Below are 13,761 nucleotides of genomic sequence, written 5' to 3'. Positions count from 1 at the left end.
ATCAGAAGTGAGTTATAGGGGAAGCCCAGGATTCTCCTGATGTATAAAAACTCAACAATAATCAGCAAAGCAGAAATAAGAAATACGCCAGGTAATTCTAGGATATATATTATGGGAAAGAATTAATAAAATGAAATTTGTGTAGCTAAGAGAAAACTTACGCGTGGAGATGATGCATTTCCCAAGAGGTATTTTGAAAGTCATTGCTGTTGCTGTGAGGTTCCCTCAAGTGGGTTCCAAGTTCTAGTGACCCTGCGTACTCAGATACTCTGGTCCTGCACCACCTTCACAAATGTCGTACGTGAGCCCATCGTTGGGTCAATCCATCTTGGTGAGGAAGCTTTCCTCTGTTTCACTGACCCTCTACTTTACCAAGCACGATGTTCTTCTCGAGAGACTGGTCCCTCTTCATAATATGGTTAAAGTGTGTGAGAGAAGTATTGCCATCTTCACCTCTAAGGAACGTTCTGACTCTCCTTCTTCCAACACGATTTGCCCATTCTCCCAGTGGTCTGTGGTATCGTCAACACTTTGCCCACACCAGCATGCACACACGCATTCTTCTCTGGTCTTCTTTCTTCATTGTCCAGCTTTCCCGTGCACACGAGGCCGCTGAAAGTACCACAGTGTGGGTCAGATGTACCCGCGTTCTCAAAGTGGCTTCTGTGCTCTAATAGGGTATATGAATTTGGTCTTGCCAGTTCAGAAAACCATCAAACTTGGAGTCAGACGGCACTTCAGAAACTACTAGTTCAATTCTCTTGATTTATATAGAAGTAACAGATTGCCTACAGATACCTTTTGAGAGGAATGGCTACACAGGACCTGGAAGCCAAGGATAACGGGCACTTACTAGTCTTCTCATTGCAAACTCTGCGGTGACCAGGGGTGGCTGTGCCACACGGTTCATTTTCCCAGTGTTTTGATTTTGATCCACATTCATTATGAATCTGCATCTCTGTGAAACCGGAGCTTGGCTCCCATTTTTAGCCTCTTGTTTTGACACAACCCAAAGTTATGTTTAGTTGTAAATTTGGGCTGGGGAAATAGAATTATATGCTAAAGTAGCTTTTGTCAGTTTTCACATCTGTCATTGAAAATATTTGCCAAGAAACCGTCATAAAGTGTCCTTCGCAAGGAAACGGAGCCACAAGTGTAGTTTGTCTGCATCCTCACTTTATTCCCAGTCAGTAAGGTTTTAGGGGCATCTGAATGGCTTTAGTTGAGGGCTCCTGGGGCTTAGGTTAGGAACTTTGGGGCTGGGAGTTTGACGTTGGGTTTGAGGTCAGCACATATTAACTGTCGTTAGGTGCCGTCATGTCAGTTCTTGGCTTAAAGCAACCCCGTGTAAACAGAAAACACTGGCCAGTCCGGGGCCATGCTCTCAAGGGTTATGTTGAAGCCCATTGTGGTGGCCACTGTGTCCACCCATCTTGTTGAGGGTCATCCTCTTTTTTTGCTGGCCCTCTACTTTACCAAGCATGGAGTCCTTCTCCAAGAACTGGTCTGTCCTGGCAACATGAGATGTGAGATGAAGTCTTGCTATTCTTGCCTCTGAGGAACTTTCTAGCGGCACCTCTTCCAAGACAGATTTGTTTGTTCTTTTGACCATCCATGATGCATTCAATATTCATCACTAGCACCACAATTCAAGCACATCAACTCTTCAGTCTTCTTTATTCGAGGTCCAACTTTCACATGCCCGAGGCAATTGAAAATACCAACGCTTCAGTCAGGTGCACCTTAGTCCTCAAAGTAACATCCTTGCTTTTCAATACTTTAAAGAGGTCTTGGGCACCACGTTTACCTAATGCAGTGTGTCTTTTGATCTCTTGATTGCTGCTTCCATGAGTACTGATTGTGGATCCAAACAAGATAAAATCCTGGACAATTTCAACCTTTTCTCTATTTATCACGGTTATCTATTGGTCCAATTGTTAGGATTTTGGTCTTGTTTACATGGATTTGAATCCATTCTGAAGGCTGCAATCCTAGATCTTTATCAGCAACTGCTTCAAGTTTTCTTACTTTAAGAAAGCAAGGTGGTGTCATCTGCATATTGAAGGTTGTTAATACACCTTCCTCCAAACCCCATGCCACATCCCTCTTCATATGTTACAGCTTCTCTGTTTATTTACTCAGCTTACAGATTGAATAGGTATGGCGAGAGGATACAACCCTGTCACATGCCTTTCATGAATATAAACTACTCAGTATTCTCTTGTGCTGTTCTCACAACTGCCTCTCGATCCATGCACAAGTTCCCAGTGAGCACAGTGAACTGTAAAGGAATTTCCATTCTTCTCAAGGTTATCCATAATTTGTTATGGTCCACGTAGTCGAATACCTTTGCATAGTCAAGAAAACATATTAATGAGTGATGATAGAAATAATTTAACCCCCATGTGCCAACAATTACTCATGAGAGGTGAAGACTAAAAGGGATGATATGTGTAAGCAATCAGCAGAGTGTCTGACATCAAATAAGGACTCCTTGACAGTCAAGTTTGATAGGAAGATGCTGTATAGGAAGAGGGAAAGGGGGTGGGGGATGAATAAATACAGCTGATTAAGTAACAAGGTAAGCTACCAAAATAAAGTTCAGTGTGAATATCACCAGTTATGCAGACCTATTATGGACCACATCTTTAGAGCTTCTTGTTAGATACTAACTGGGGAGTCGGGAAACCCACTGGTCCACCTTTAGCTACTGGATGGGTTTCTTTTTGAGCAGATTCTTAGAGGTGGAAATCTTACTCAATCAAAAAACTCAAAAACTTGAGAGCTAAAGTTGTGGGTATCCATCCCACAAGTTTGGGGAAAGAGGGAGGTGGGCCCAGTTTACATTGAGCAATATAGTTGTGTCAGTCTGGGTAGACTAGAGAAACAAATCCATTGACACACGTGTGTGTAAGAAAGAGATTTATATACAAGAGCAATTGAACATTGAGGAAATATCCCAGCCCAGTCCAATTCAAGTCCATAAGTCCGATACTAGCCCATATGTCTGATACCAATCTATAAAGTCCTCTTCAGACTCATGGAACACATGCAATGACACTGAATGTAGAAGATCACAGGCCAGTGGGTAGAAAGTCCTTGGATCCAGTGGCATTGGAAACATCTCGGTGCTGGCAGGGGTCTCTTCATCAGGGTGGATCCATGTGTCTTGTCAGCTGCTATGTCTCCCAGGGTGTGAGCAGAGAGTCTCCCACCTCTAAAGAGGAAATACAGATTTCCCAGAATTCTCAGGAGAAGGCCATGCCCACACAGAAGCCTCATTGGCTATTGTATTAGTCTGGGTACTTTAGAGAAACAAATCCACAGAAACTCATGTATAAGAGAGAGTTTTATATGAAGATTAAGTGCACATCAAGAAAACATCCCAGCCCAGTGCTGCCCAAACCCACAAGTCCAACATTAACCCATATGTCCGACACCAATCCACAAAGCCTTCCTCCATCTCACAAAACACACACTATGATGCCGACTGCAGGAGGAAAGCCGAATCAGTGAATGTGTAAGCATCTCAGTGCTGGCAGGGATCTCCACATGGCTGCTCCAGCACTCAGGCATGCATCGGGTAGGTCCATGAGGCTTCTCCTTGGGGATGTCTTTCAGGAAGTGAGCCTTGCCAGTTGGAGCAGGGAACTGGCTAAGGCAGCTGCACCCTAGTCTGACCATCAGAAAGCAAGAGACCCGAGAACTAGAAAGGCAAGGCTCACCAAACCGTTTATCCCTCCGCCCTTCAATTAACCCCACATGTGTTTATCAGCCAGGTTGGCACAAAACAATCCGATAGACAGACTAGACTCCACCCCTTCACTCATAATCCTCTCAAACTGACAATTATATAACTACCACAATAGGCATGTTAAAGGCAAGCAAGTAAGGATAGAGGTGTGGTTAGAAATTGAGACAGAAGTCAGGTGATTTATTTGGAAAGAGAAAGTTGGGTTTGAAAACAAGCAGATATTCATAGAGAGAATTTAGGTTTGTTCTTCGGCTTTTGCTTCTTTCCCCTCTGACACAGAAGTCCATTGTTCAGGCACATTGCTCTTCACCAAGATGTGCAGTTTGGGTATGTTCCTTAGCCTCTCTTGTCTAATGTCTGTAACAAGAACATTGTGTTAATTATGACATGACAGGGATGTTGTAAGGACCAGAGACAGGTCAAACCATAGTCAGGCACAGTGGTCCAGATGTTGGAAATGGTAACATTTTAGCTGCTATTAGTCCTTCTAAGGGACATCAATAGTCAGTGTGTCCTTTGAATAATAGTTGTGATAATTAGTCATCCTTGCTCAACTATATACCAAGCATTTTCCAAAGCACTGTCTCCCATCCCTTTGCTCTTCTTGCCCATTTCCTTCTACCCCAGACTACCCCTAGAATTTCTCTGGGTTTGACTAAGAACACTAAGGCCTACTTTGATTGTGTTAGCAACCCAACTCAGGGAACTCATCCAATGAAATCCCTAATGTTCTCCAGTATGTTAATATTAAAAAGTTTCCTTAGAGAAGTAGTTGGGGGTCTTGTCCTTAGTTACTACTTTGTAGTGGGTAATAGTTCACATGAGTTCCACCATATGTAGTGAAGTACAAGCAGAACTGTTACTACAAATTGATAAGGGATTGCAGATTGGAAAATATGCTTAGATTCTGTAGGAAGGTGATGTCAGTTTGTGAGAGACAGATGCCAGTCGTACCTAGAAGCATAATCTTGGATGTGGTGAAAAAAAGTGCAGTTGTTCATTACAGATTGGTTTAAAAAAAAAAGCACTGGTTAACCCACACTTTCCTTGTTTATGGGGTAATCCAACACTGACTATGTGTTAGTCCAGGTAGACTAGAGAAACAAATTTATGGACACACATAAGCATATAAGGAATAGCTTTATATGCAAGAGCAATCGAATATTGAGAAAACATCCCTGCCCAGTCCAGATCAAGTCCATATGTCTGATATTAGCCCATATGTCTGATACCAAGCTGTAAATTGCTCTTCAGACTCACACAACACATGCACTGATGCCGAATACAGGAAGATCTCAGGACAGTGGGTAGGGAGTCATGTGGATCCAGTGGCAATGGAAGCATCTCAGCACTGGCATGGGTCTCCACGTGGCTCCTCCAGCTCCAGGGCTCTAGTGTAGCTCCATCTGTCTTGTCCACAGGAATGTATTGCAGGGAGTGACTGTGTGTCCTGCCTCCAGCGAGCTATTTATCTCCTTAGCACCTCTAAATGAGGTCATTAAGCTGCAACCTGATTGACAGTCTACACTCCACCACTTCACTATTAATCCTCTCAAATTAACAACAGATTATGTAACTACCACAGACCAGGTTTACTCTTTGTCAATACTTCCAAAAACCAGCTTTCTAACGTAGGGATTAGTTCCAAATGGATTGGATTTTCTAAATCAGGGCTTCTCAATTGTTATTGTCCAGTCACCTGGGATCTGCATGAAAGGGAGATCCAGATCCACGGAGTCTAGTTTGGGGCCTTAGATTATTCTAACAAACTCCCTGGTGAGCTTTGTTAGAGGAGCCGGGTCCGAGGTCTCACCCTAGTATGTGTGGGTCAAAAGAACATTAGAGATTTACACGAGGGCTTCTTCATCTTGGCACTGCGGGCGTTTTGGCCCAGGTGCTTCTGTGTTGTTGGGGCAATCCTACATTACCGTATGTTTAGTCGCATCTCTAGTCTCTACCCACTAGATGCCAGCAACACTGCCTTTTCCTTGCTTATGAATGAAATGAAAATGCCTTCAGACATTATTAAGTGTCCTCTAGGCGGCAACATTTTTTCTTGCTCCAGAACAATTAAACTGCACCATTTTTCTGTTCCTGGCACAAACTGAAGCTATTTTAAATGAGATGATCTCCTAGCTGTTGTCCTCCGTGGTTCTCAAAGCTGTTGCCCAGCACCGGGTCACATAGGGAGATTCAGTGTTGTAGCTTTGGACTCCCTGGGGTATAGCAAGGACGGTGAGACTCGCTCTCCTGTACTGTGGACATGTTATTGGGGGGGGGGGGTGTCAGTTCATGAAGAAAGACACCATGCTTGATAGAGTAGATGGGGATGGAAGAGAAGAAGCCCCTCAGTGAGAGGTATTGGCACAACGGCTGCAACAACGGACCCAAACGTAAGAATCATTGTGAGGGCAGCCCAGCACTATGAGCTCAGCATTGCGTTACGAGTCAGAACTGAATTGACAACACCCAACAATCACGGGACTGGGAGGAGCTTAAGAACCTGCATATATTTAAGAAATATATTTTAGTAAAATGTATATAACGTAAACTTTGCCACCTTAAGTGCACAGTTAACTGTTTTATCAACATGTTGTACAACCACTCGCACTATACATTTCCAGAAGTTTGCATTACTCCAGAGAGAACCGCAGTATGTCTTTAGCAAGAACTCCCTATCCCCACCTAGCTCTTTGTTGTTGTTGTAGGTGCTGTGGAATTGGTTCCGACGGAGAGCAGAATGAAACACTGCCCAGCCCTGCACCATCCTCACAGTTGAGTTATGTTTGACCCCATTGTTGTAGCGACAGTGTCCATCTCTCTGGTCAAGGGTCTTCCTCTTTTTCTCTGTCCTTACACTTTACCAAGCTTGATGCCTTTCACCAGAGACTAGTCTCTACTGATAACACGTCCAAAGCATGTGAGACAAAGTCTCGCTATTTTCACCCACAAGGAACTTTCTGGCTTTTGTGGTTCCAAGCCAGACTCATTTGGGTTCTTTTGGCTGTCCATTGTACTTTCAATATTCTTTGTCGGCACCATGATTCAAGCACATCGATTCTTCTCTGGTCTTCCTTATCCAATGTTCAACTTTCACATGCACATGAGGTGACTGCAAATGCCACGCCGTGGGTCAGCCTTGCTTGTGTCAGCACAAGGAGAACTTGAGTCACTTGCTAATGAAGATGAGGACTGCGGTGTTTAGTGTGAATTACAACTCAGTGTAAAGAAAACCCAAATCCTTACAACGGGGCTGATAGACAACATCATGATAGATGGGGAAAAGATAGGAGTTGTTGAGGATTCTATTTTGCTTGGATCCATAGTCAATGCTCATAGAAATAGCAGTCAAGAATGCAACTAACATATCACATTGGGTAAATGGCTGAAGAACAAGAGTGACAAATAACAAAGGATGTCACTCTGAGAACTGCGGTGCACCTGGCTCAAGCCCGCACCCAGTCACCCCAGTAAACTTCTGTCTACATGCATTTGCCTAGTCTAGATATTTCATGTAAGTAGAGTCACACAGTATTTGTTGTTTTGTGTCTGATTTATTTCACTCAGCATGTCTTCAAGGCGGAAGCTGCAATTTTTTTTTTCAAAATAAAGATAATGGCACACATTCCTAAAACTTACTCTTGCCCACTCACCATTGTAAGAACGTTATAATATTAAATCTTCACGAAACCCTATAGGGTAGACAGAGAGGTTATCTGCTTTGCAGATGAAGAGACTGGACCACAGAGCCAATATTGGCACCTGGGGGTGTGTCTCAAGTCAGCATTTGTGAACAGCAGTGAAAAACTAGAGACTTTGCGGATGGCTGCTGTGGGAAGCCGATTGTTTAACTCTCCAACTTCTGGGATGCTCTCCATTTCAACTCTCAGAGAGAGAGGGCCAGTGCCATACTCAGAATCATGTCCTTCTGCCAAGATTACTACATTCCTCACTTCCTCTGGGCACAGTAATAGAGTTTGTCATCTAAGGCTTTTAAAAAATTTTATTAAATCATTTTATTGGGGGCTTGTACAACACTTATCACAATCCACACATCCGTCCATTGTGTCAAGCACTTTTGTACATTTGTTTCCCTCATCATTCCCAAAACATTTGCTTTCTACTTGAGCCCCTGGTATCAACTCCTCATTTTCCCCCTCCCTTCCTGCTCCCCCCTCCCTCATGAACCCTTGATAATTTATAAATTATTATTTTGTCATATCTTACACTGTCTGACATCTCTCTTCACCCACTTCTCATCACCCACATCTCTCGTCCCCCAGGGAGGAGGTTATATGTCGATCTTTGTAATCTGTTTCCCCTTTCTCCCTCACCTTCCCTCCACCCTCCCGGTATCACCACTCTCAAAAAAATCATAGCATTGTGAATGAGGAGGAGTCCAGAGTGGGGACCCAAAGCCCATCAGTAGGCAACTGAACATCCCCTTACAGAAGGGTGGTGGGGAGGAGATGAGCCAGCCAGGGTGCAGTGTAGCAATGATGAAACGTACAACTTTCCTCTAGTTCTTAAATGCTTCCTCCCCCCACTATCATGATCCCAATTCTACCTTACAAATCTGGCTAGACCAGAGGATGTACACTGGTACAGATAGGAACTGGAAACACAGGGAATCCAGGACAGATGAACCACTTGGGACCACTTAAGGCTTTTTGACTCTTTTTATCCTCTGAAATTTTGATAGAAATGACTGACTTCTCTTGCCCCTCCATTACTCCTCATTCCTAAAAGTGCTTGGTTTTTATCAGACAAAAGCTCATATCTTGAGATGGAATCACTATCTACTTCTTAGTGACATTTTATGAATAAAGTAATAATCGTTTAAAAAGATCTAAGGATTAAGTGTTGACCATTAGCATTACTGACGCATTTCATCTATAATGGATAATTATTATTTATCTGCAGTTGGTCTGGTGCAGAATGAGAATGTGAAAGCTATAATTAATTACAGTGGTGAGAGATGAATTGTGGGCCACAGGGAAACAGAAAAAGAGAGACTAATGGAAAGGCTTTCGCTTAGGCCCGGACATCCAAAGACACATATTTTCAGGAGTACTTCCTGGGGTTATTTCAGAGACGAAAACTGTTGAAAATAATAACACAAATCAATGTTTACCAAATCTCAGGTGGAGTCCCAGGATGGCGCAAAGCCAAAAATTTGTTAATAGAGAAGTTGGAGATTTGAGTCAACCCAGAGTACAGCAACTAGGAAGAGACTCCTGGTCACCCACTTCTGAAGCACCCGTCGCTGAGAACCTTCAGGAGCACACCTCAGTGGATTGTCATGAGTTGGAATGACTCAATTGTCAGGGCAAGTCAAAAAGTCTTGCTACAAACCTGAGGACCTTTAGTAAACAGAAATATTAACATGTAAAGCCATTATTTCTTCCCATATCCCACATCTAGGTTTATACACTTCTGAAGGTGGTCTTTCCATATCTCTAACCCTTCCATGAAAATTAATGGCATGTCAAAATGGCACTTTTGGTATCCTTGAAAGACTCAAATTGTGTTTCTTTGCAATGTTCCTTGAGTTAGGGACAAAAAGAAGTCAGAAGGGGCAAGATCAGGGCTGTCCGGTGACTGGGGTAAGGCTTTCCAGCAAAGTTTTGGATGACAGTGCTTGCTACTCTTAAAGAAGACTGAGCAGGCAAATTGCTATGATGGGGGCAAAATGCCATGACCCACCATTTCTGACGTTTCTCTTACGAAAGCACATGGCCACTTTCTTAAAACTCCCTGCTTGTAAGTTCCCATGACTGTTCGGTGCCTTTTCAGAACGCCAAGCTATGGCATTTTGAAATAAAAAATAACCCAAAACAAAACCAGCTACCATGACCTTCTGGGCTGACCTCTTGGCTGGAATTCAACTGGCCCAGAAGATCCCTTTGGAAGCTGCTGTTTGGATTGGAACTTATTTTTTTGAGGCACCCTAATGAAATTAAGACAAAATCTATTGCTGATGGAATGTGTCTGTAGCCATTCGCTGACCACAAACATATATTTAAACACATTTTGGTTGGAACAAAGCAGTGCCTGTAAGACCTGCAACCTTGGTAGCAACAATTTAAAATTTAGTCTTTAAATATATTAATTCATTTAATCCCTTCAAGAACTATATGGGAAAGGTACCATTACTACAAATATCTACCGACAAGGATAGTAAGACCCAGAGAGAGGTTGGATAACTCGCTCGAAGCGGCACACAGAGAGGTTGAATAACTCGCCAGAGGTCACACAGCTGTCAAGTGGCAGGGCCAGGGTCGAACCCAGGCACTCAGATTGCAACGTCGGGTTCTGAGCCATGCATACTGGCTTTTAGCTATGGTGCTGTTGGCTATCCTGTGCTAACAGAGTTGAATTCCATAGCTTTTCTGTTCTTTATTCGTGGGAGGAAAAAAAAACTAGGCTGTCTGCTCCCATAAGCAACAGTTAGTTATCCACTGCTTTGAAAACACTCCATATGGAAGCTACGAGTCAGAACAGAGAGCAATGAAGCTGTCTACTCCCATGAACGTTCAGAAATCCGAAGGGGCAGGTGGTCTTTGCCCGCGGGGTCACTGTAGGGCCGCTCTGAGTCAGAATGGACTCTGTGGAAGTCAGTTAAGTCATGAGTCACCAACAATGTGATGGCAGTGTTTTCTTTTTCTTTTAATGTCCTTTATGCGTTAAAAATGAGGAACCAGGTAAAGGTATTGGTAATACATCCTCTTCGTTTGGAAAAATCTTAAAACATATATAGAGACTCCATAGGATGCAGGCAAGTGCTTGACAAAAGGGATCATTAGTCATGAAGGGACTGGATGACGACTGCCCGTGGTCTAGTGGGGCGATGTCAGAGGGGGAACCTCAGGAGTGACAGGAAATATAAAGCACTGAGCATGTGCTGGAGTAGATATGGAATCAGGGGAACCTTTCGAACACCCATTTGCAAACAGGCAGCTGTGTTGCTTGTCTAAATATGGCTCTTATTTGGCTCTCAGCAGAGCGTACGGCTGGAGGTAAATATTGTAAATGAACCATTTCTTCCAGAGAATCGAACATGAACAACATAGCTAGCAGGTTTTCCTCCCAACTCTACTCCCATTCTAAGACTTGCTAATGATCCCACTTCCACCTGGAGGATGAAACAATCCGTAGCTTGAAGCATTAGCTAAAGAAAGAACTTGCCACATCATCCTTTGAGCACCCTTCTGAGCCCAGGGTTCCAGGAACCCCGAATGCAGCGACTGGTCGTGCCGCTAAATACATGCACCACTAACGGTCCCATAGCCTGTGAGCTCTTTCTGGTGGGAGGCAAGGTCTCCTTTGAAGAAGTATTTCAAAACTCTGCCGAGTTATTTCAGCTTTTAGAATCCTCATTTGAAATCTATAAGAAAGATATGAAAATCAATTAACTTCAAACATAAAAAAATTCCTCGTCTGGTTAATCTTCCTTTACATACGTTTTTTATTATGTTTGGAAGGAAATTGCCTCGATTATACCTTGGATGGAAAGGGATGTCTTTTAATTACTTTGAAAGGGGCGGTGGCAATGCTGATCCGTTCAGAACATGATAAATCGGGGCACGAGCAGCGTGTCACAGAGGGGAGGGAGCTCCAGCTGCAGCTGCGTTTTTATTTTCTTTCTGACTGAGCTGTTGACTGAGAGTCCTGATTTTTTTAAAGAGACACAATAATGGAGAAACAGTGCCTACTGTAAAAGTGAGGCTGGCTTTTAGTTATGGGTACATTAAGGAGAGCATTGTGAAGAATAGGAATTCTAGAGCAATTGCTTACGCTCATGATAAACTTGTACGTAGACCAACAGAGAGTCTTTGAACTGCACTTAAGATTATGAACAGGGAGCTTCTGGGAAGTGTCCTTTCCCCATACTTATTCAGTCACTATGCCGAGCAATATAGAACCTAAGAGCTGGACGATATGAAGAAGAATGACCCATTGGGATTGGCGGACGACTCTAACAACCTACTAGGTGCAAATGACACAGTTAGGCTGGCTGAAAGTGCAGAAGGCTTGACGACTTACTGATGAAGCTCAAAGGCCACAATCTGTAATATGGATTACATCTCCGTGTGAATAAATTAAAATCTTCCTAACTGGACGAAGAAGCAATGCCATGATAGATGGAGAGAGGATTGAGCTGCCAGTGATTTTATTTTGCTCAGATCCACAATCAACGTTCATGGAAGCAGCAGAAATTAACATATTCCATTGGGAAAATCTCCTTCAAAGGGTTCTTTAAAGTGTTATGAAGCAAAGACGTCACTTTGAGACTAAGTGTACATGCCCGAGTCATGGTATTTTCATGTAAATCTGGACAGTGAATCAGTTAGACTAAAGACAATTCGTAGAAAAAAGGAGAAATCTAATCTTGAGAGAAGGACAGCTAGAATATTCATTAGCAGTCATGGTAGATGAGGCTGAGTCCCACATGCTTTGAACATGGGAGGGATGAGGAGGGACCCATCTCCGTGGAAGAACATTACGCTTGGAAATGCAGAGTCAACTCAAAGGAGGAATACTTTCAAAGAGCTGGGTTGACACTGTGGCCGCAACAAGGGTCTCAGTCATCACCATGATTCTGAGGATGGTGCAGGACGGCAATGCTTTGCTCTGTTGTAAGTAGGGCCTCTCTGGCTTGGAGCTGGTTGGATAACAACGAATAATCACAACAGCCTCAATTTTTCGTGAAGCTGCAACAACACGTGGCACCTAATTACAACAGGTCTATGTGATATTGTTGGTCTATTAGGCCTACCTCAGAATTTTAATGTAGAAATTAAGATACCTGTGACCTCTTACCTTTTGTTCATCAGTCATCTATCTTTGCATGACTGTTTGTACTTACAGTTGATTAAAGGTTTCATGCAGTAAAAAGTATTATTGATCTTTGGTATGAGGCCATTATTCCTTGCTATGACATCATCCAAATGTACATGTCATACATTGAATTGTGTCCACAAAAAATGTATGTCAGTTTGCTGGGGCTCTTATTCTTTGTGGTTTGACAGTTATGTAATAATGCAATCACCCCCATGATGTGATCTACTATGACCAGCCCTGATCTCATGTAAGGGGAGGAGGGAGGATTAAACATCCTTAACTAGGTGATAGCCCTAATCCCATGGAAGTGGAGTTCCCTGGGGGGTAATGCCTGCATCACCTTTTCTCTTACAAGAGAACAAAGGAGAAAGGTGTAAGTAGAGAGGCACCAATTACCACCAAGAAAGAAGAACCAGAAGCAGGGCGTGTTCTTTGTACTCAGGGTCTCTGTGCTGGGAACGTTGATCCACTCGGGAGAAGATTGACTTTTATTTGTTCTTTGTCAGTGGTTTGTTGTTGTTGGTGTTTTGTTGTACATTGTTGCTTGGTTTTGCTCTGTCTTGTTTTTGTGCATGTTGTTGTCTCCGCAGGTCTGTCTGAATAGGATAGGCTGGATGAACAATCTGGAGGAGAAAACAACGGGACCGAAAGTTCCGGGGGGGACATGGGAGAGGGGGAGGTGGGGGGAAGGGAAGAGGTGTTAACAAACCCAGGGACAAGGGAACAACAAGCGATCCAAATTGGTGGTGAGGTGGGTGTGGGAGACCTGGTAGGGCATGATCAAGGGGAATGTAACAAAGAGGAAGTCCTGCTGTCCTTCATTAGACTGCGCTATCTGAAAATGTTCCCATGCTGAGAAGCTGCTTCTTCAGAAGTGAGCAGCCCATTTCTTCTTTGTAGTCTGTTCTACGTTGCACCTGTTCACTTTGGGTGGCCCTACTGGCATTTGAAATACAAGTGTCATAGCTTCCCACATCACGGCAACACACAAGCCACCCCAGCAAGACAAACTGACAGACAAGGGGTGGACCTTTCTGAGAGCGGGGGGATGAAAGGGTTAGCTTGCTGTTAATCAAACACTAGCAATGCAATATAGTTTGGGATTAGGTCTGTTGAAATTTAGTTTGTTAAAAGAGACTCAGGATATAATATCTCATCCCCTA

The sequence above is a fragment of the Echinops telfairi genome, unplaced genomic scaffold (assembly GCF_000313985.2).
Source record: "Echinops telfairi isolate 266 unplaced genomic scaffold, ASM31398v2 ScPeMD7_60;HRSCAF=208, whole genome shotgun sequence".
In the NCBI taxonomy this organism is placed as follows: Eukaryota; Metazoa; Chordata; class Mammalia; order Afrosoricida; family Tenrecidae; genus Echinops; species Echinops telfairi.
Note: the sequence above shows the minus strand (reverse complement) of the source record.